Source organism: Anomaloglossus baeobatrachus, chromosome 6 (genome assembly GCF_048569485.1).
Source record: "Anomaloglossus baeobatrachus isolate aAnoBae1 chromosome 6, aAnoBae1.hap1, whole genome shotgun sequence".
Taxonomy (NCBI): domain Eukaryota; kingdom Metazoa; phylum Chordata; class Amphibia; order Anura; family Aromobatidae; genus Anomaloglossus; species Anomaloglossus baeobatrachus.
In genome coordinates, this window is record NC_134358.1 from 465,932,058 (window position 1) to 465,955,721 (window position 23,664).

The 23,664-nt window shown below is 45.2% G+C and overlaps 1 protein-coding gene across 1 annotated transcript in view; it reads left to right on the plus strand.

Annotated features, from left to right (window-relative positions):
* Positions 1 to 23,664, plus strand: part of RFTN1 (raftlin, lipid raft linker 1) — a 562,445-nt gene that overhangs the window by 106,743 nt on the left and 432,038 nt on the right. The window lies entirely within an intron of this gene.

Below are 23,664 nucleotides of genomic sequence, written 5' to 3' on the forward strand. Positions count from 1 at the left end.
AGGAGATATCTAACCCAGTGTGTCCAGTGCCCCGAATCAATATACCAGTCAGTAAAATTTGAGATGAACAGATGTTGCCACTAAAAAGCAGGGAGAATGTTGGGAGGAAATGTGGCTAAAGGTGAAACACACAAGAAAAAAAACTAACATAAGACTATGAATTTCTTTCCCTTTGATCCTAACATTTCATTCAGTGGCAGAGGATTTTAGAATTCATGTATGAAAGTGGGTTAAAGATCTTAATTAGGAAAAGATGAATGTTATACAGTATATTTAAATGAGGAATGGCTGCTACTCTACTTTTCTTGATGATCCCATTAAAGGTTTAAAGGTGATGCAGGAATATCCACTCGTTCTCATTAAGATTTCGCTTGCTGTTTTTAATTTTCATTTCATCTTTGTGAAAATATCAAAAGCTTTTAATCTTTGCAGCTTTCAAATATGTTGGGGGATAGTGAATGACACTGTGTAAAAACTATATTGACAGAAGAAAATCAGAAAATATAGAGGGTTGAAAAATGACACAGATTTTATCTACAGGCAATTCTTAGTTGCTGCACATTAGAGGAAAAACTCTTTCCCATTTCACAACATCGTGTAACAGAGATTCAAACTCCCACTGCTTTTACAGTAAAGAATCCCCATTTCTGAATTTCTGATGAAATTTTATCAATAATAAATAATAATAATAATTCTTATTAATAATAATAATAATAATTTAGACATAGAGGACATACCTTGTCAAAAACAATTATTCATATACCGTATTTTTAAACAGTATTCAGATCTTGTTCAGGCTATGTTCCCACGATGAGTTTTTGGTGAGTTTTTGATTTGCAGATTTTCTGCACCACTTCTGCACCTATTAAGTAAGTTAGATTACTTGTGTTTTTTCATAAACTTTTTGTGTATTTTTTTGTGTTTTTATCTTGTATTTCAGGCTGAGTTTTTTGTATGTTAATATGTCACGTTTTAATTAAAACTACTTTGTTGTTTTATACTTCCTGTTGTTTGGCTTTTTCAAAACTTTATTGATGGTCATGTGTTGATCACATGTGTTTTTAGTGCGTTTTCACAGCGGAAATGCGCTTAAAAGGCTTGTACGTTTTATACCTGTGGATTTTTCTCATCTGATGCAATTCTCTGGTGATAATCTACACAGGAAACCCAGCATACCAGTAAAATGAATTGACATGTTGAGGATTTGAAACTTGCACCGCAGGTCAGTATACGCTGAGTAAAGTCACAGTGGGCAGGAGATTTCTAGAAATCCCATCCACTTTGCTGCAACTAGACGCTGCGTTTTTTACACAACAACGAAAATATGCAACTTCAGAAACTCACCAAAAGCTCATAGTTGACGCAAAGCCTTAAGCTGTTTTTTTTTATCTTAACTTAACGCAAAGTTTGATAGCAAATGGGATAAGATATATTATAAAGTTACTTATTTTTGTCACAAGGAGGTTTTGCCTGAATCACCAACTGTCATGGCGGCATCAGGATCTGTGGAGACTCCAGAGTGTTGCACTCTACCTTTTAACTTTTCTGATGTCTGTGATCAGGGCCGGATTAAGGTTGGTGGGGGCCCCTGGGCAGAAAATCTGGTGGGGGCCCCATAACGTTAACATTTTTAGCCATAACAGTAGAGCGCGAACTGTAGCATTTAGATAGAAATCCAATGAACATTTATCCTGTTCTGCCACATTCAGATTTACAGTACTACAATACAGACACAGTCCAGGATCACTCACAGCCGTCACTTATACACGGAAAGTAGAGTTAAGGCTGCTTTACACATTTCGATCTCGTATGCGATCACACACGCCCCCATCGTATGTGCGGAACAGGCAATTTGTTGCCTGTGTCGCACAAACGATTACCCCCATCACACGTACCTTCCAAACGACCTCGCTGTGGGCAGCGAACATCCACTTCCTGGAGTGGGAGGGACGTTCGGCGTCACAGCAACGTCACACAGCGGCCGGCCAATAGAAGCGGAGGGGCGGAGATGAGCGGGGCGTAAACATCCCGCCCACCTCCTTCCTTCCGCATTGCCGGCAGTATGCAGGTAAGCTGCAGTTCATTGTTCCCGGGGTGTCACACGGAGCGATGTGTGCTGCCTCAAGAACGATGAACAACCAGACGTTCAATTTTTAGAAAATGAACGACGTGTCAGCGATCAACGTTTTAACGCACAATCAGGGTGGCATGTAGCTGTCACACACTACAATATCACTAACGATGCCGGATGTGCGTCACTTACGACGTGACACATCGTTATATATATTGTAGCGTGTAAAACTTTACTCACATTTTTTATTGATCCCAATGTTAAGGCAGCCAGGGCCGGCTCCAGGTTTTTGTGGCCTCCGGGTGAAAGAGTCTCAGTGGACCCCATCCACACACAGACACGCACATACACATACAGGCATACATATACATATTTGAAGACAAATTCAGAAAAATACATATAAACAGACAAATATATGCACAGTCATATACACTGACATATATGCAGACACAGACGCATTAGGGCTCGTGCGCACTTTGCGTAATTCCATGCATTTACACTGTGTATAGCACTGCAGTGTAAATGCATGCGTCCTGCGTCCCCTATACAATCTATGTAGATTGCGCATGATACGTGCGCACGTAGCTTTTATGAACGCAGTGATTTGGGTGCTAAAATGTTGACCCAAATCCGTGTGTTCATAAAATGAGCATGTCAATTATTCCGTGCGCTATGGATGCAGCTCCCGCTCTGTCTATGGTCGGGGAAGCAGCCAGAGCGCATGAAATCAGATTTTCTGTACAGAAAAACTGCATCCATTATGCAGTGTTTCTGCAGCGATTTGACGCGCACATGTGCTGTCAAATCGCTGCAGAATATTCAGCAGTTACGTGTGCATGAGCCTTTACAGGTATTAATATGGGGAAATCGCCAGCAGCCTCACTCACCTCTCCCGCTTGTTTCCGTCCAGCTCCTTCAGGACATGTGGCTGTGTTTCATGATGGCTGTCACTAACAGACATGACTGCACACTGACAGCACTGCTGTATATACATCACAGGAGGGGCTGGGGGCTACAATATATACATTACAAGAGGGGCAGGGGGCATAGACGTTACTGGAGTGGCAAACAGCTTTGGTGGTGTACTCATTACTGCGATGGGTGACATAGCGCTCTGGGGGACCCATATAGTTCGGGGGGGGGCCCACAGACTGCTCTAATTCATATATACACACACAGTACTGCTTCTTACACACACAGCTCTGACACACACACACACACACACACACACACACACACACTACAATGCACCCCCTACACACACACACACACACACACACAATGCACCCCACATCACCTCCTACACACACACAATGCACCCCACATCACCACACACTACAATGCATCCCCCCCACACACACACTGCACCCCACATCACCTCCTACACACACACACACACAATGCACCCCACATCACCTCACACACACACACAAAATGCACCCCACATCACCTCACACACCCACACACACACACACACACACAAAATGCACCCCACATCACCTCACACACACACAATGCACCCCACATCACCACACACACACACACACAAAATGCACCCCACATCACCTCACACACACACACACACACAATGCACCCCACATCACCTCACACACACACACACACACACACACACAAAATGCACCCCACATCACCTCACACACACACAGACACACACACACACACAAAATGCACCCCACATCACCTCACACACACACACACACACACACAATGCACCCCACATCACCACACACTACAATGCATCCCCCCCACACACACACTGCACCCCACATCACCTCACACACACACACAAAATGCACCCCACATCACCTCACACACACACACACACACACAAAATGCACCCCACATCACCTCACACACACACACACACAATGCACCCCACATCACCACACACACACACACAAAATGCACCCCACATCACCTCACACACACACACAATGCACCCCACATCACCTCACACACACACACACAAAATGCACCCCACATCACCTCACACACACACACACACACACACACACAAAATGCACCCCACATCACCTCACACACACACACACAAAATGCACCCCACATCACCACACACACACACACACACACACACACAAAATGCACCCCCCAAACACACACACTGCACCCCACATCACCTCCTACACACACACACACACACACAATGCACCCCACATCACCTCACACACACACAATGCACCCCACATCACCTCACACACACAATGCACCCCACATCACCTCACACACACACACACAATGCACCCCACATCACCTCACACACACACACAAAATGCACCCCACATCACCTCACACACACACACACACACACACACACAAAATGCACCCCACATCACCTCACACACACACACACAATGCACCCCACATCACCACACACACACACACACACACAAAATGCACCCCACATCACCTCACACACACACACAATGCACCCCACATCACCTCACACACACACACACAAAATGCACCCCACATCACCTCACACACACACACACACACACACACAAAATGCACCCCACATCACCTCACACACACACACACACAAAATGCACCCCACATCACCACACACACACACACACACACACACAAAATGCACCCCCCAAACACACACACTGCACCCCACATCACCTCCTACACACACACACACAATGCACCCCACATCACCTCACACACACACAATGCACCCCACATCACCTCACACACACAATGCACCCCACATCACCTCACACACACACACACAATGCACCCCACATCACCTCACAAACACACACACACACACACAGAATACAATGCACCCCCCCATTACCCCTCCCCCCACATACAATACAATGCACCCCCCCATTAACCCTCCCCCCCAGACAATACAATGCACCCCTCATTACCCTTCCCCACACAGAATACAATGCACCCTCCATTACCCTTCCCCACACACACACGATACAATGCACCCTCCATTACCCCTCCCCCCACACACAATACAACCCTCATCACCCCCTACACACACAAATTACACTGCCCCATCACTACACACTCCTCCCTCCCTCGGAATACAGTACTCCTCCTCTGCCTGTCACAGAGCTGTGTTCCTTCACAAATGTTCACCGTTGTGTCCTCAGCCCCTCCTCACTCATCCCCATTAATTACACCTGTCTCTTCAGCTCCTTCATGGAGCGCTCGCTTCCTCTTGTCCCCTGTGTGGCACCTGCAGCACTGTGATGACGTCAGCAAGGTGCTGATCTCATCACGTTGCTGCACGTCGGGGGCGGGTCCGGGTCCCGGCGCGCTGTTCAAATGTATTTACGTCTGAAAGATGCAAATACATTTGAATAGGAACGGAAAGAGGAAGCTTCGGTCATCGGCTCTGCTGCGCTCCTCTACACTGGGTGCATGCCGAGCACAGCACACAGCAGAGCCGACAGAGCACAGCGCGCTGCCTCCTTCTAGTGTGCCTGGCATGCACACACAGTGTACAGGAGCGCAGCGGGGACAGCAGATACAGCGGCGCACTACACCGTGCCCCTGCTTCTAGGGAGAGGGAGGGGGAGGGGGAGGGGGGGCAGCTGCCCGCCCCTCGCTGGGTACGGCCGCAGCACATAGCTGGGAGCATTAGCACACCTGACCCCGGAAGTACAAGTGGCCGCTGGTACTTCCGGTGTCAATCAGCGTCCTGTGCCCGCAGTTTGTTTTTGCGTCTTAAAGACGCAGATACAAATAAATAGCGGTGCTTCAACACCCCGCGCCTCCCCCCCCCCGAAAACACAGCTGATTTATTAGACTGTTTTTACGGAGGGGGGGAGGGTGTGAAGAAAAAAAAATGCTGACAGGTGCCAAGTATGGTGGGGGCCCCCTTAGAAGCTCTTTTGGTGGGGGCCCCTGGGCTGGAGCCCCGTCTGCCCCGCCTATAATCCGGCCCTGTCTGTGATCAGCGCAGGGAGACTCGGGCATCGATCCACAGACATGTAGTTTATAGGCAGCAAGAGTTAGGGGTACTTTACACGCTGCGACATAGCTAGCATTTGCTAGAGATGTCGAGTGTGATTGCACCCGCCCCCATCGCACGGCCGATATGTGGTGATCGCTGCCGTAGCGAACATTATTGCTACAGCAGCGTCACACGCACATACCTGCTCTGAGACGTCGCTGTGACCGGCGAACCGCCTCCTTTCTAAGGGGACGGTTCATTCACCGTCACAGCGACGTCACAGCAGCGTCACTGAACCGCCGCCCAATAGAAAAGGAGGGGAGGAGATGAGCGGCCGGAACGTGCCGCCCACCTCCTTCCTTCCTCCTTTACCGGTGGACGGAGGTAAGGAGATGTTCGTCGTTCAAGCGGCGTCACACATAGCGATGTGTGCTGCCGCAGGAACGACAAACAACATCGTACCTGCAGTAGCACCGATATTATGGAAATGAAGGATGTGTCAATGAGCAACGATTTTGCACGTTTTTGCGCTCGTTGATCGTTGCTCATTTGTTTTACATGCTGCGATGTCGCTACCGGCGCCAGATGTGCGTCACTAACGACGTGACCCCGACGATATATCGGCAGCGATGTCGCAGCGTATAAAGTACCCCTTAATCTCTTCTGGTCAGGTTGTTAGTCTCTCTAAAGGTCCAGTCACACTAAGCAACTTACCAGCGATCCCAACAACGATAGGGATCGCTGGTAAGTTGCTAGGAGGTTGCTGGTGAGATGTCACACTGCGACGCTCCAGCGATCCCACCAGCAACCTGACCTGGCAGGGATCGCTGGAGCGTCGCTACACGAGTTGCTGGTGAGCTCACCAGCAACCAGTGACAAGCCCCCAGCGCCGCGTGGAAGATGCTGCGCTTGGTAACTAAGGTAAATATCGGGTAACCAACCCGATATTTACCTTGGTTACCACCGCACGGAGCTACACGTGCAGAGAGCAGGGAGCAGCGCACACTGAGCGCTGGCTCCCTGCTCTCCTAGTTACAGCACACATCGGGTTAATTACCCGATGTGTGCTGCAGCTAAATGTGCACAGAGCAGGGAGCAGCGCACAATGCTTAGCGCTGGCTCCTTGCTCTCCTAGTTACAGCACACATCGGGTTAATTACCCGATGTGTGCGGCAGCTAAATGTGCACAGAGCAGGGAGCAGCGCACAATGCTTAGCGCTGGCTCCTTGCTCTCCTAGTTACAGCACACATCGGGTTAATTACCCGATGTGTGCTGCAGCTAAATGTGCACAGAGCAGGGAGCAGCGCACAATGCTTAGCGCTGGCTGCCTGCTCTCCTAGTTACAGCACACATCGGGTTAATTACCCGATGTGTACTGCAGCTACATGTGCACAGAGCAGGGAGCAGCGCACAATGCTTAGCGCTGGCTCCTTGCTCTCCTAGTTACAGCACACATCGGGTTAATTAACCCGATGTGTGCTGCAGCTAAATGTGCACAGAGCAGGGAGCAGCGCACAATGCTTAGCGCTGGCTCCCTGCTCTCCTAGCTACAGCACACATCGGGTTAATTAACCCGATGTGTGCTGCAGCTACATGTGCACAGAGCAGGAGCCGGCACTGACAGTGAGAGCGGCGGAGGCTGGTAACAAAGGTAAATATCGGGTAACCAAGGACAGGGCTTCTTGGTTACCCGATGTTTACTGTGGTTACCAGCCTCCGCAGAAGCCGGCTCCTGCTGCCTGCACATTTAGTTGTTGCTATCTCGCTGTCACACACAGCGATCTGTGCTTCACAGCGGGACAGCAACAACTAAAAAATGGCCCAGGACATTCAGCAACAACCAACGACCTCACAGCAGGGGCCAGGTTGTTGCTGGATGTCACACACAGCAACATCGCTAGCAACGTCACAAAAGTTGTTCGTTAGCAGCGATGTTGCTAGCGATGTTGCTTAGTGTGACGGGGCCTTTAGTCACATGTTGTGGGAGAGCCAGTCATATTCACTCCCCTCCTACATATGGTGGCTGGACACTTCCATTAGTGCCAACTTATTGCTTGTCTATACTAGTCTAGTGAGGTGGTTTGATCCAAACTTACTGGTGGTTGTTGTGGATTATTTTTGTGAGCGTTGGTGTGTTAACCCTTGTTGTCCTTTGCTTGCTGTCTTACTTCTCTTGATTTTCTCATAATTCCTTTCTTACTGTTTGTTCAAGTGAGTTTACAGTGTGTCTGAGTGTCTGTTTTCCCTGTCTGTATAAAGGGCACTTCGCTAGCAATATCGCTGGTGAAAGCGCCCGCCCTCGTCGGTTGTATGTCACGGGCAAATCGCTGCCTGTGGCGCACAACATCGCTAACACCCGTCACACAGACTTACTAGCGACGTCGCTGTGGCCGGCGAACAGCCTGCTTTCTAAGGGGGCGGTTCGTGTGGCGTCACAGCGGCGTCACTAAGCAGTCGCCCAATAGAAGCGGAGGGGCGGAGATGAGCGGGCGGCACATCCCGCCCACTTCCTTCCTTCCTCATTGTGGGCGGCCGCAGGTACGGTGATGTTCCTCGTTTCTGTGGTGTCACACATAGCGATGTGTGCTGCCGCAGGAATGACGAACAACATCGTACCTGCAGCAGCAACGATATTTGATATTAGAACGACGTGTCAACGATCAACGATATGGTGAGTATTTTTGATCATTAATAGTCGTTGCTGCGTTTCACACGCAACGACGTCGCTAACGAGGCCGGATGTGCTTTACGAATTCCATGACCCCAACGACATCTCGTTAGCAATGTCGTTGCGTGTAAAGTGGTCTTTAGGGTATGTGCCCACGATCAGGACTCACTGCATCCTGGACGCAGCAGGTCCTGACCTGCGGGTCCGCGAGTCTCCTCCGCAGGAGACCACAGCTGCTTGTACCAACGATCAGGGTTCAGTGCGCTGCGGTCTCTCACTTGTGTTCTCCCTACAGAGGACGCATGCAAATCCGCAGCAAACAATTGACCTGCGGTCTGGAAAGATGCACGCAGGTCAGTGTTTGCCGCGGGAAAAACAAGCACAGTGGGCACGGGATTACTAGAAATCCGATCCACTCTGCTTGTACTGTACAATGCAGTGTTTTGGACGCAGTGAAAACATGCTACATCCAAAACGCTGCAAACACTGATTGTGGGCACGCAGCCTTAGGGGCACTTTGCACACTGCGACATCGCAGGTGCGATGTCGGTGGGGTCAAATTGAAAGTGACGCACATCCGGCATCGCATGCGACATCGCAGTGTGTAAAGCCTAGATGATACGATTAACGAGCGCAAAAGCGTCGTAATTGTATCATCGGTGCAGCGTCGGCGTAATTCATAATTACGCTGACGCGACGGTCCGATGTTGTTCCTCGCTCCTGCGGCAGCACACATCGCTGTGTGTGAAGCCGCAGGAGCGAGGAACATCTCCTACCGGCGTCACCGCGGCTTCCGTAGGATATGCGGAAGGAAGGAGGTGGGCAGGATGTTTACATCCTGCTCATCTCCGCCCCTCCGCTCCGATTGGCCGCCTGCCGTGTGACGTCGCAGTGACGCCGAACGACACGCCCCCTTAACAAGGAGGCAGGTCGCCGGCCACAGGGACGTCGCACGGCAGGTGAGTGTGTGTGTGAAGCTGGCGCAGCGATAATTTTCGCTACGCCAGCTATCACCACATATCGCTGCTGCGACGGGGGCGGGGACTATCGCACTCGGCATCGCAGCATCGGCCTGCGATGTCGCAGTGTGCAAAGTGCCCCTTAGGCTATGTTCACACAGTGCATCTTAAGATGCAGCAGTTTTGGCTCCAAAAAACGCACAACAAATGCACCCGCTGCAAAAATGCATGCGTTTTTGCCGTGTTTTTACCGCATTTTGCCCAATGGGTTTTTTAAGTCAAATCTATTGATTGGAGGGCTGGAAAAACACAAAAAGAATTGACATGCTGCATCTACAAAAACGCAGCCAAGATTCAGTCAAAAAAAGATGCCCAGTGTGGACAGCAAAATAGAAATCTCATAGACTTTGCTGGGAGAAGGAAATGCATGCATTTTGGTGCCTCTTTGTGACCTCAAAAACGCACCAAAAATGCAATAAAGGATGCACTGTGTGAACATAGCCTAAATCTGTGTTTCCATCACACTCTTGCCCCCTTCTTCACCAGGGGAAGGGGACAGATTAGCGAGTATAGCCAGGCACGAAACTCAGGCATCTCCACAATTAGGGGTAAGTAAACCTGAGGACAAGGATAGCGTAGCCTAGCATAAGGAACAGTATAGGAGTCCTGTCCCTCGCTATCTTACAGTCGCATTGTGACAGTTTTCATGATTACTATTGATTTATTAAATAAAAAATAAACAGTTACACTTTAATGGTTTTTTTTTTTGTTTTTTTAAGAAATCTTGATATAAAGACTGTATGCACCTCAATTAATTAAACGGCTAACAGGGCAGGAAAAGATGATTCCTAATGCCTAAAGTGCCCAAACTTTAAAAGGGTTATCCCCTTTCAGAAATACTGTATTTTTCGCTGGCTGCAGTTTGTTATAAAAAAAATAAACTGCACTTTATTCTCCATTTCTGGGTCCAATGCCGAGTCTCTGGTGCTGCTTCCCATGTCTGGAAGTGGCTGAGGTGCTTATGTCATGTCGACAGTGCACAGCTGATCAGTGAGCTTAGCGTCTCTGAGGGGGAATTCCATCTACATGGGCAGAGTCGCTGAGCCCACTGATCGGCTATTGAAGTGAGGTCAATGCTACAGGCAATATGGACATCATCAGCATGATGGAGTCTCTGTCAAGGACCCAGGATGGTGAGTAAAGAGCAGTTTTATAATTAAGTACCGCTGATTTTCTCAATGGAGACAACCCCTTTAAAGGTAACCTGTCACCATGAAAATGCAGTCCAATCTGCAGGCACTATGCTATAGAGCAGGAGGAGCTGAACAGATTAATATATAGTTTTGTGAGAAAGGTTTCCATATAACCTGTGTTTTAATAATTTCATCCTCTGCTCTTTCTGGAATTTTCAGTTCAGTGGGCAGTCCTATCACTGATTGACAACTGTCTTTGTATAAATGTCTATACAAAGGTAGGACCGTCCCCTAAATGAAAATTCCAGAAAGAGCAGAGGATTAAAACATTAAAAGGGTGGTTCAGCCATATTTTTTTATTTTCTAGATCGATATTATATTGAGAAACAATGTTTCTCTCAAATACCTTATGTTAGCAATAGTGCCTGTGAGAGGCTCTATTGTGGACCGCTGTTCCCCATCGCCTGACCCTCGGGCTCCATGACCTCGGGGATCCGGTGACGTCACGTCAAGTTCCGGACATGTCACATCCCTGTGGCCGGCCCCAGTCTTCCTGACTCACTGAGCTGTGGGCAGTGTTTCACCACTCATCACAGCCCAGTGTGTCTCCTGCTTGCAGTGCTCTGCTGTGAGAGAGGAGGGAGGAGGGAGCAGATGGGCTGTGACGAGCGGTGTTTCAGACCATCACTCACAGACACTGCAGCCGGCCGTAGTGTCAGGAACTTGACATGACGTCACCGGATCCCCGAGGTCATGGAGGCCGGTGGTCACAGAGCGGGGAACAGAGGTCTGCAATAGCGCTTCTCACAGGCACTATTTCCAACATAGGGTATTTGAGAGAGACATTGTTTCTCAATATAATATCGATCTAGAAAATAAAAAATATGGGTGAACCACCCCTTTTAATTCACAAGTTGTACTGAATCTTTTCTAACCCCTTCACCCCCCACAACAAATGGATATCAATCTATTTTGCTCCCCCTGCTCTATAACATGGTGACTATAGAATGGACTGAATTTCCATGGTGACAAGTTCCCTTTAAGATTAAAAAGGACACAATTATTACCAATTTGTTTCCATACTACATCATAAAGTTCATCCATAGTATATAATATAAAGTCAGTGCACACCCAAGTTTTACTTGAACTCCTGACATAAAAAACTGGGTGTTCACAATAAATGTGCCTCTGATGCCAAATGATGTGATAATACAGCTGAGGGAATGGGTGTAGAGCGAAACCAGTGGTTTAAGAACTTGGCAAAGACGACACTGGAGATGGTTTACGGGAAAGTGATCCTTTCTTGTGTTTGCTTTGTGTGGTAAATATGCTAATAATAAGGAAACTTAATTGTTCATTGTCTAGATAAAATTGGGTGTACATAGCCACCATTGTAGAGCCATTGCTAACCATCGGATATGTGTAGAACCTAGATATATGTAGGAATAGAATATTCAGAGCAGAACCAAAGTACAATTGTACAGTCTTTTAAAATTTTGTTATCATAGTAAGCAATATTTTTTCTGTATATATATATATATATATATATATATATACAGTTAGGTCCAGAAATATTTGGACAGTGACACAAGTTTTGTTATTTTAGCTGTTTACAAAAACATGTTCAGAAATACAATTATATATATAATGTGGGCTGAAAGTGCACACTCCCAGCTGCAATATGAGAGTTTTCACATCCAAATCGGAGAAAGGGTTTAGGAATCATAGCTCTGTAATGCATAGCCTCCTCTTTTTCAAGGGACCAAAAGTAATTGGACAAGGGACTCTAAGGGCTGCAATTAACTCTGAAGGCGTCTCCCTCGTTAACCTGTAATCAATGAAGTAGTTAAAAGGTCTGGGGTTGATTACAGGTGTGTGGTTTTGCATTTGGAAGCTGTTGCTGTGACCAGACAACATGCGGTCTAAGGAACTCTCAATTGAGGTGAAGCAGAACATCCTGAGGCTGAAAAAAAAAGAAAAAATCCATCAGAGAGATAGCAGACATGCTTGGAGTAGCAAATCAACAGTCGGGTACATTCTGAGAAAAAAGGAATTGACTGGTGAGCTTGGGAACTCAAAAAGGCCTGGGCGTCCACGGATGACAACAGTGGTGGATGATCGCTGCATACTTTCTTTGGTGAAGAAGAACCCGTTCACAACATCAACTGAAGTCCAGAACACTCTCAGTGAAGTAGGTGTATCTGTCTCTAAGTCAACAGTAAAGAGAAGACTCCATGAAAGTAAATACAAAGGGTTCACATCTAGATGCAAACCATTCATCAATTCCAAAAATAGACAGGCCAGAGTTAAATTTGCTGAAAAACACCTCATGAAGCCAGCTCAGTTCTGGAAAAGTATTCTATGGACAGATGAGACCAAGATCAACCTGTACCAGAATGATGGGAAGAAAAAAGTTTGGAGAAGAAAGGGAACGGCACATGATCCAAGGCACACCACATCCTCTGTAAAACATGGTGGAGGCAACGTGATGGCATAGGCATGCATGGCTTTCAATGGCACTGGGTCACTTGTGTTTATTGATGACATAACAGCAGACAAGAGTAGCCGGATGAATTCTGAAGTGTACCGGGATATACTTTCAGCCCAGATTCAGCCAAATGCTGCAAAGTTGATCGGACGGCGCTTCATAGTACAGATGGACAATGACCCCAAGCATACAGCCAAAGCTACCCAGGAGTTCATGAGTGCAAAAAAGTGGAACATTCTGCAATGGCCAAGTCAATCACCAGATCTTAACCCAATTGAGCATGCATTTCACTTGCTCAAATCCAGACTTAAGACGGAAAGACCCACAAACAAGGAAGACCTGAAGGCTGCGGCTGTAAAGGCCTGGCAAAGCATTAAGAAGGAGGAAACCCAGCGTTTGGTGATGTCCATGGGTTCCAGACTTAAGGCAGTGATTGCCTCCAAAGGATTTGCAACAAAATATTGAAAATAAAAATATTTTGTTTGGGTTTGGTTTATTTGTCCAATTACTTTTGACCTCCTAAAATGTGGAGTGTTTGTAAAGAAATGTGTAGAATTTCTACAATTTCTATCAGATATTTTTGTTCAAACCTTCAAATTAAACGTTACAATCTGCACTTGAATTCTGTTGTAGAGATTTCATTTCAAATCCAATGTGGTGGCATGCAGAGCCCAACTCGCGAAAATTGTGTCACTGTCCAAATATTTCTGGACCTAACTGTATATATATATATATATATATATATATATATATATATATATATATATATATATATATATATATATATATATTTTTTTTTTTTTTTACATTATAATCATAAAGCATATGTACAGCTTTTAATATATTTCCTTAATTGTTCTATTTCATCAGCACAAAGTTAAGCAACTTTAGTCTTTATTAAACACCATTTTGCTGTTGCAGCGTTTCTGTAGGTCTAGTATTTAGCCAATTGCTTTGCTTGCAAAACTGATACAAATCCATCTGAGTTCCTGCCCCCTAACCTTTCTGTGCTCCTCTGTCGTGATTGTTCCTCACTCTGGGGGGGACCTCTGGCAAGTCTGGGACCAGAAGGTCACATCGCCTTATTGTGTGCAGGTTTGCCTCTTATGTTTAAGATCTTTTTCCTATCTAGCTATCCTTTGGAGCCTTAATCCCAGGTGCAGCTCTTTTGTGACCACTCCCCTTCTCTTTAAATAGTCGCATGTCCTAACATCTGATGTCAGGTATAGATTCTTATATCTAAGCTGTCCACTTTGGAAGGAGCCAGGCTTTTAAAGAAGCTGAAGTTTCATGACAATTGCAGCTAATGTGCATTGGAGTTGCTTGGAGTGTTTTCCTTTTGTGTCTGTTTTCCCATTTGATGTCTTCCTACCCTTGTGTTGGATTATTGCAGTGGTGAGACTAGTGCACTCGCCGGCCTTCTCACCAGCCAGGGTGAATTCAAGGCAAGCAAGGGTCTAGGCACGTGATCGGCGACGGGGTGAAAGAACCCTTATAGGGATGATAGGGAGTGCAGGGAACAGCCTCAGGTGAGTGCAAGAGGTTACCCAGCTCTCCTCTCCCTAGCGCCAGGGCCTATCGTTGTATCTTGTTCGTGGTGTAACCTGTGTGTTGCGACACTCACTGGGGTTTCCCTTGTACCTGACAGAATCCGAGTAGTCATTGCGTAACATCCTCCCTTCCTTCTTTGAGTGTTAGAGAAAGCAGCAGATAGGAAGAGGAGGTTTAACACAGCTCTTTAGTGACAAGGAGAGAAAACATATACAGTCTCAGGGAGGGCAAAGGAAAGCACCTAGATGGGAAATAAGTTCAGCCTAGACGATATAATGATGCACATTTAGTTACTTACCTTTTGATACAAACAGACCTCACATCTGGCCTAAAGGCCCCATTGCACACTACGATTTATCTGACGATATATCGTCGGGTCACGTTTTTCGTTACGCACTTCGTCGTTAGCGACGTCGTTGCGTGTGACCCCTACGAGCGACTCCTAACGATCGTAAAAGTAGCGAAAATCGTTGATCATTGATACGTCGTTCATTTTCAAAATATTGTTCGTCGTTTCGAACGCAGCAGACATATTGCTACGTTTGACACCCTGCCAACGACGAACAACATCGTTAGTTCGTCCGTCATCAGCGACGCGGGTGTGTCGTTATGAACAATGCTCCACGCCTCCTCCGCTCTGTTTGGTGTCATGCCAGGGTGTATGCTATGGACAATTATATGCTCTGTCGTTGCCGGAATCGTTGGGAGGAATGCTGTGTCACGGTGTCCACACGACCGGCTTGGTTAAACAATGTATCGCTTAACGATGTTGCGTTGTTTGTGAGATGGGTACGTGTGACCGCTACAAAATGACCTATAAGTGATCTCGGTATATCGCAGCAACAATCTGGGCGTGTCACATCGCTAACGAGATCGCTAGCGATCTCGTTGTGTGTAAACTGGCCTTAAGTTACTGAGATGCTCCTTCAAAAGAAAAATCTGAAATTTGGATCAGGCTGCATACTGCTTCCAAGGGGGTTTGAACATGAATGAAATCATGAAGATTGTATATGGAAACAGTGCAATTTTATTAACTAAAGGTAATCACTAACATGTAAAATATTTTTTTTTTATAACAAAGTCCATGGTGTTTAAGGAAACATTATGAATAATAGAATAATATGAGTTTTACCCATCCACACTTTATCCTGTTGTATTACTGCAATTCATCAACCTGTATTTACGCCCCCAATTCACTCTGCAGATCGCAAACCATATCTTCTATAGGTCTCCTATGCCCTATGCTAATGAGCATGGTTGGGTCCAATGAGCATTGGTGGTCTGTGCCTGCGCCCTCCTCAGTCAGCAGAATTACCATCCTCGTGCCTTGATTGATGTGGATGATGTGTCCTACGTCATTCATACACCCCGTCCGTGTATCTTGCGCCTGGGTAGTTAATGTGCAGTCCTGCACATGTGCTTTTTGATCTGCCCTATTGGAAGCTGAGCAAAGTCCTCAAATGCACCGGAACCAATGAACTGGAGGTGAAATCACTGAATGACAGGACTTTGCTCTGCAGTTGTAGGATTTACAAGGCTCTATGAATGGAATCGAACAGGGGACTCAAACATGCGGGGCGCATGCGGCCCCTTAGGCTGCTTCTTGCGGCCCACAGGCACATGGACCAGGTAATGACCGTGGCCGATGCAGGGGCCGCAGCCGTCAGAGCTTTATTTCAAATGAACGTTTTGCTGGCGCTGTGCAGAGTGAAGCTTTCTCTGCACAACTCAATGGCAGCCCCTGGCCAATCAGAGGCAAGCAATTGACTCATATGACCTCATCTAATTGCGTCTGATTGGCCAGCAGTTGCTATTGGAATAGTTGGGCAGAGATAACTTGTCTCTGTGCATCACCAGCAAAACTTTCATCTGAATTTCAGATGAAGCATTGACTGTGGCTGCAATCGTTACCAGGTCCACGTGCCTGGTAACGATTGCAGGAAAGAGGATGCCGAGGTGAGAAAAGTGTTTTGGTGTGGGTGTGTTGCCCGCTGAAGCTGCATAGAAAAGGGTGTGTGTGTGTGGGCCCATGGATGGACGCATTACTACAGGATGGGCACAAGGATGGACATATTACCACAGGATGGCCACAAGGATGGGGGAACATTACTTCAGGATGGGAACCAGAATGGGCTCATTACTTTAGGATGGGTATAAGGATGGACACATTATCATAGGATGGAAACATTACTACAGGATGGGCACAAGGATAGGCACATTACTTCAGGATGGGGACAAGGATGGGCATAATACATCAGGTTGAAGACCAGGTTGAGCACATTACTACAGGATGGAGACAAGGATGGGCACATTACTACAGGATGGGCACATGGATGGACATATTACTTCAGGATGGGGACAAGGATAGGCACATTATTACAAGAAGGGGACAAGGATGGGCACATTACTACAGGATGCGCACGAGGATGGGCACATTACTTCAGGATGGGCACCTTACTTCAGGATGGGGACAATGATAGGCATATTACTTCAAGATCAGTACCAGGATGGGCACATTACTACAGGATGGGGACAAGGATGGGCACATTACTATAGGATGTGGACAAGGATGGGCACATTACTACAGAATGGGGACAAGGATGGGCACATTACTACAGGATGAGGACAGAGATGGACACATTACTACATGATGAGGACCAGGTTGGGGCATATTAGTACAGGATGGGGACCAAGATGTGGACATTACTACAGGATGAAGAACAGTACTACAATAAGGGGACAAGGCTGGACACATTTACTACAGGATGAGGACCAGGATAGGGCACATTACTACAAGAAGGGGACAAGGATGGGCACATTACTTCAGGATGGGGACAATGATAGGCATATTACTTCAAGATCAGTACCAGGATGGGCACATTACTACAGGGTGGGGACAAGATGGGCACATTACTACAGGATGAGGACAAGGATGGGCACATTACTACAGGATGGGCACATTACTACAAGAAGGGGACAAAAGTGGGCACAATACTATAGAATCGGGACAAGAATGGGCACATTACTATAGGATGGGGACAAGGATGGGCACATTACTACAGGATGGGAACAAGGATGGGCACATTACTACAGGATGGGGACCAGATGGGCACATTACTACAGGATGGGGACAAGGATGGGCACATTACTACAGGATTTGGACACAGATGGACACAATACTACAGGATGGGGACAATGATTGGCACATTACTACATGAGGAGGACCAGGTTGGGGTATATTAGTACAGGATGAGGACCAAGATGTGGACATTACTACAGGATGAGGAACATTACTACAAGAAGGGGACAAGGCTGGGCACATTTACTACAGGATGAGGACCAGGATAGGGCACAGTACTACAAGAAGGGGACAAGGATGGGCACATTACTACAGGATGGAAATAAGGATGACCACATTACTACAAGGGAACAAGGATGGGCACATTACTACATAATGGGGAGCAGAGCAGGATGGTGCATATTGCTACAAGAAGGGGAACAGGATGGAGCACATTACTACAGAATGTAGGCAAAAATTACCGTATAAAGCTAATTGTAAAACTGTATTACTTACAAAAAGGGGATAAAATGTAAAAAGACCCCAACAAAATAAAGCATGCATTTTATGTTATTTTTTTATATTTAAACAAAAAAAATGTACATTTGTTGTAATAAACAAACAAAAAATATTCAAAAGGAATGATCCAAAGCTGTATAGAGAAAAATGGTACCAATAAAAATGTCACTTTGGCCTGAAAAGAATGCAGCCCCCCAAATTATTTTTTTTTCTAGGTGAGGCCCTTATACCCAGCCGAGTTTGAGACCCCTGAAATACAACATGTGATCCACATCAATTAAGACAGGATGAACGCAATTCTCCCGATAGAGGAGACACAGTCGTTAGACCACCAAAATCCATCAGGCCAGACCATGGTGATTGGCATACAGCGCAGGATACTTCTAAAAAGTATTTTTTGGCAAATGCAGGGGAAGTAGCGGGCTTAGATAAAAGTTGATGGACTGCGGTAATAGACCTGTTAAAGGGAATGGCTGTAGTTCACAGTGTGAAAACCTGGTGACATGTTCCCTTTAAGTAAAGCCATTTATTTTGTATTGGTTTCTATATGTTTAAGAGGTAAATTTGTGCCTATTTATATATTATTTGCTATTATGTTATGATTGGCATACCTAGAATTGTTTTCTTTAGAACATTGAAGCCATGGGTTAAGGCTCTGGTTAGTAAGATGATAATTGAGATCTGACCACCTACTAGTGAGTTTATTAACGAATGCAGCGGGCATCAAATCTTGTGATATTATTAGTATAGACGTAAAATGAATGTACTACCCAATATTGTCTCACCATTGTCATTGCGTTTATTAAGCACCTCATGCATCTTCATTTGAAATGCTTATTTGGAATGAAATCTCTGATTCCAGGATGTTTTTTCTTTTTCTTTTTGCTAAAAATACTGAAACTGTGTGAAAGAACATGCGGAGCAAGCTCTAGCTGTGATTATTTTAACAGTTTCACTGATTTTCAGCGACTGCAAATTACAATGTTCCCAACTGAAATTACTCTCCCTCCCTTTTCCTTTCTTTTCACATCTCTAGCCTGCTGCTGCCATGTATGACAGGCTCCCGGCATGACGGGCAAAGGCAGCCATAGTCATCAACACATAGGCAGCTTTACTTTGAGTTGTGTTAGGCCATCGTGAATTGAAAGGCTGTATTATGATGGGTTTCCACTAGCCCAAAAATCTAAGAAAACGCAGTCTAGATCTATCATTTCTGCTTGAAAGTGTATGCTCTTTCTCATAGACATCTTTATTACAGTACCCAATGATTGTTTATTCTTTTTATACAATTATGCAATTGCTTGGTGGTCCAACAGTAGATTACATATTTTACTGCCTTTTTTTTACAATTACATAGCTTAATTTCCTAATACTGTTTCAGACTTGTAATAGTGATGTTGAGATGGGGCTGCATAGTCCTGTTCTTAGGGTTCCAAAATGTCGTTATCAGGATAGCTTGACATCCCAGTGGTTGGACCCTGAGGAATGGGGAATAAGTTATATTTTTGGGAATAGCCCTTTTAATGATGAGATGTCACTACTCTTAACATGTTTGTTATGGCAACTACTTTCAATTATCATGAAATAATTCTAAAGTATGTTTGCTTAGAACTCTTCATTGTGCCAATCCTATATAATTTCTCCTAGATATTTATGAATAAATTGACACCTTGATGTTGACATTCCCTACTTTAAAGGAGTGTGTCCCTGCACAATCTAAGGCCTGTTTAGTCGACGGTGTGAAAAATCATGCGATTTCATCCATGTCATCATCAGTATGCCATCCTTGTGGCAAATATCTGTTTGTTCTTTTAAAAAAAATGGATACATCAATACTTAAAAAAAATAAAAAATGCTAAATTGTACCAAGTAGAGAAGTTGTTTTCTACCCACAAGATAGAGGATAACTTACTGATTGCTTGGGCTCAAAGAGCAGGGACCCCCACCAATCTCTGAGGAGCCTCATTTGAAGGAAGCGGAGGTCGAGGATACGCACCTTTGCTCCGTTCATTCTTAATGGGTGTGCCAGAGACAGCTAAGCACAGAACTCGGTAATCTCCGACAGTCTCAAAAAGTTCTGCTGTACTGTATATGGATCTGTTTGGATTGATTTATAATTTCTCATTCTGTGAGCTGAAAGCATGAAATTATTGTTCTATAGTCTAACAGAATAAAGTTCTAGTAAGTCTCTTCCATTAACAGTGTACACTTCGACTAGTCAGTCCTACAAAATCACACATTTATTAAAGGGGTGGTCCACTACACTCCATAGTGGCAACACATCGATGTAAAGGTCATAGGGAAGGCTTTTCTCAAATACCTTGTGTAGACAATTCTGCTTCTGAGCGGCGCTATTGCGGTCCGCATCTCCCCTTCACATGATCCCGGGCTTCGTGACCTCTGAGATCCGGTGATGTCATGTCAACTTCTAGTTGACCTGACATCACCGAGGAGGGACCCAATCTCCCTGAGTGACTGGGCTGTGGGCGAAGTTTCACCGCTCGTCACTGCCCAGTATGTTGCACACTCTCCTTCGCTGCAGAGCGCCGCAAGCAGGAGTGAAGCTGGGCTGTGAGGAGCGGTGAAACGCCGCCCACAGCCCAGTCACTGAGGAAGACTGGGGCCTGCCTCGGTGATGTCGGGTCAACTAGAAGTTGATGTGAAATCACTGGGATCTCAGAGCTCGCGAAGCCCAGTGGTCACGTGATGAGGATGAGCGGACCGCAATAGCGCTGCTCAGAGGCACAATTGACTACACAAGTTATTTGAGAAAAGCATTCTATATGAGCTTTACATCGATGTGTGGCCACTATGCTGTGTAGTGGACCACCTCTTTAAACTAGCTTATGCTGTTTGATACATTTGGTGCATTTCAGATGGTCTCATCTAAACTTACACTATTTATTAGTTAGCTTACTTTGCTCAACAAATTTGGGCCTTATTTTGGTATTCAATGTTGTATCTCAAGGCGCTCTCCATTGCAGCAAAGTCATGCCCATTTCCTCATGAGCCTTGTCACTTTGCTATCAAGCCAAAACAATTATCTAAAATACATTACAAATGTAGTGCAAGCCATATATGACAGGTTTTATTTTCAGTGCATAATAAGCCAGAATTTTGGTGTACTTAGCTTAGTCGATCCCCTGTGTATAGACCTTACATATATATTTTTAAGCTTCTGTATAGTTTCACACTTGTTACAGCTTGTGACTTATTTGCCTAATAATGACAACTTATATGTTCAATAGTTTCAAAACTATCAAAATAATCAAGTAAGGCATACTATAAGGTATGGCATAGTCAATTGATATCATATCCAAATGGTCAATCTTGTAAAACGGTTGATTCCTTAGTAAGTATCAGCTCTACATTAGATTACAGATATTTTTGGTCAAGAGAATTCTACGTAGGAGGTGAGTGAAAGTCTTAATAATTGAAGCATCTGGAAGCGCTATTATTCACATCGTGTAGATTGCACGCTGCTTATAATTAGCTGGAACAGTTGTATTATTACTGCAGCCAATACTGACACACTGTTTATCCATTGCTGTCTTCTTCTAACACTTCATTATGAGGTATTTCACCAAAAAACTGGAACTTTGTTAATAAAAATATTTGTTACACTTTCATCATGTTTCATTTCTCACTTCTGGGATCTCCTAGGTGGAGCTCACAGTTACCCACACTAGATGACATTTCCATTGGCTACACCTCCCCCTTGGCTGCCGACCGGTGTATTCGTCTCTTCAGTAATTACATACTTTAGTTGAGAATATTGGAAAGATAGGTCCCAGGGACAGTTTGTGCATAGATTCATGAGACATTTATAGTAGGTAGGAAGGTATTATTTGAGAAGGATGTCTTGGTTGAAGGGATTGTCTCAACTTCCTAAACTGCTTTCACACTGTGTTATTATAGAAGAAAAAAATAATCCAGCTTCCGGAATAATATAAAATCTTATGCAAGCTTTATTTTAAAGGACATAAAAAATACTTCTCATTACAGGGGACAAAATAGGGAGCCTATGTGCGGCAACGCGTTTCGAACGCTACAAAAAATTATTGTATGTTCATGCATATATGATTTTTTTTTCCTCTTATATATAATCTTCCTTGTTCACTTATTGTGGAATTTTTGTATCGTGTGTTTTGTATATTATCTACCCTGTGATGGCACATGTGTTTTTCTGATTAAACTCACCCATCCCATTGGTAGGATTGAGTTTAAAAGCTTGTGGGTAACATTCGCTTACTCAGGCTTGACAAAGAACACAGGTAGCGTTCGAAACGCGTAGCCGCACATGGGCTCCCTATTTTGTCCCCTGTTATGACAAGTATTTTTTACGTCCTTTAAAGTAAAGCTTGCACAAGATTTTATATTATTCCGGAAGCTGGATTATTTTTTTCTTCTATTGGATCCCTGCACTACCAGAGTGTTATCCTTGCATGCCGGACCTTGCCACAGCTGAGCTGGATCACCTTCTTTCCCTTCTGATCGCACACTGTGTTATTACCTACGGTCACTGGTCCCGTCGGAGCTTCTGTCCAACACCCCCTTCCCCCGCAAAATGGGTTTCGGAGACACATGCGCTTATGGGACCATTGACTACAATGGTGCTGACAGTCACCGTGTGCTCTGTCTTGCACCATTTTCAGGTGTATGCGCTTTCTGGAAGCAGACACCCAGATGCTGTCTGCTACAAGTTCCCCATTGTGTTGATCAGTATGGGTTCCAGCAGGGACACCCACTGATTAGCAACTTCTTTGAATAGGTGGTAAAACCTCTCTAAGTCGCTAAAGTTTCTAATTTAGTTACTGTAAATCTGTTTCTTGGAAAACTGAGTTAAAACCAGTATGTGACCAATTTTTAAAGGGGTTTTCCTCTACTTCTATATTAATGACCTATCCTTAGTATAGGCAATCAATTTAAGATCCATACACTGCTTACATCTATCCGCCCTAGAGATGATAACAACTAATCGGTCATTGATATAAATACCGTAGACAAACCCTTTAATGCTCAGTGTTTTAGCTTCTTTTAGCTCCATTTTATTAAAAAATTCCTTTCGGTAAATGTGGCCTAAGACATGAAACCTCAACTGGAGTTCCTTCATTGTAAGCTAATTCCTCTTTAGATTTGCTCTGGGCAATTTAGAAGAGCTAGATTTCATTTCCAGTTTCTATTTTTTGTCACGA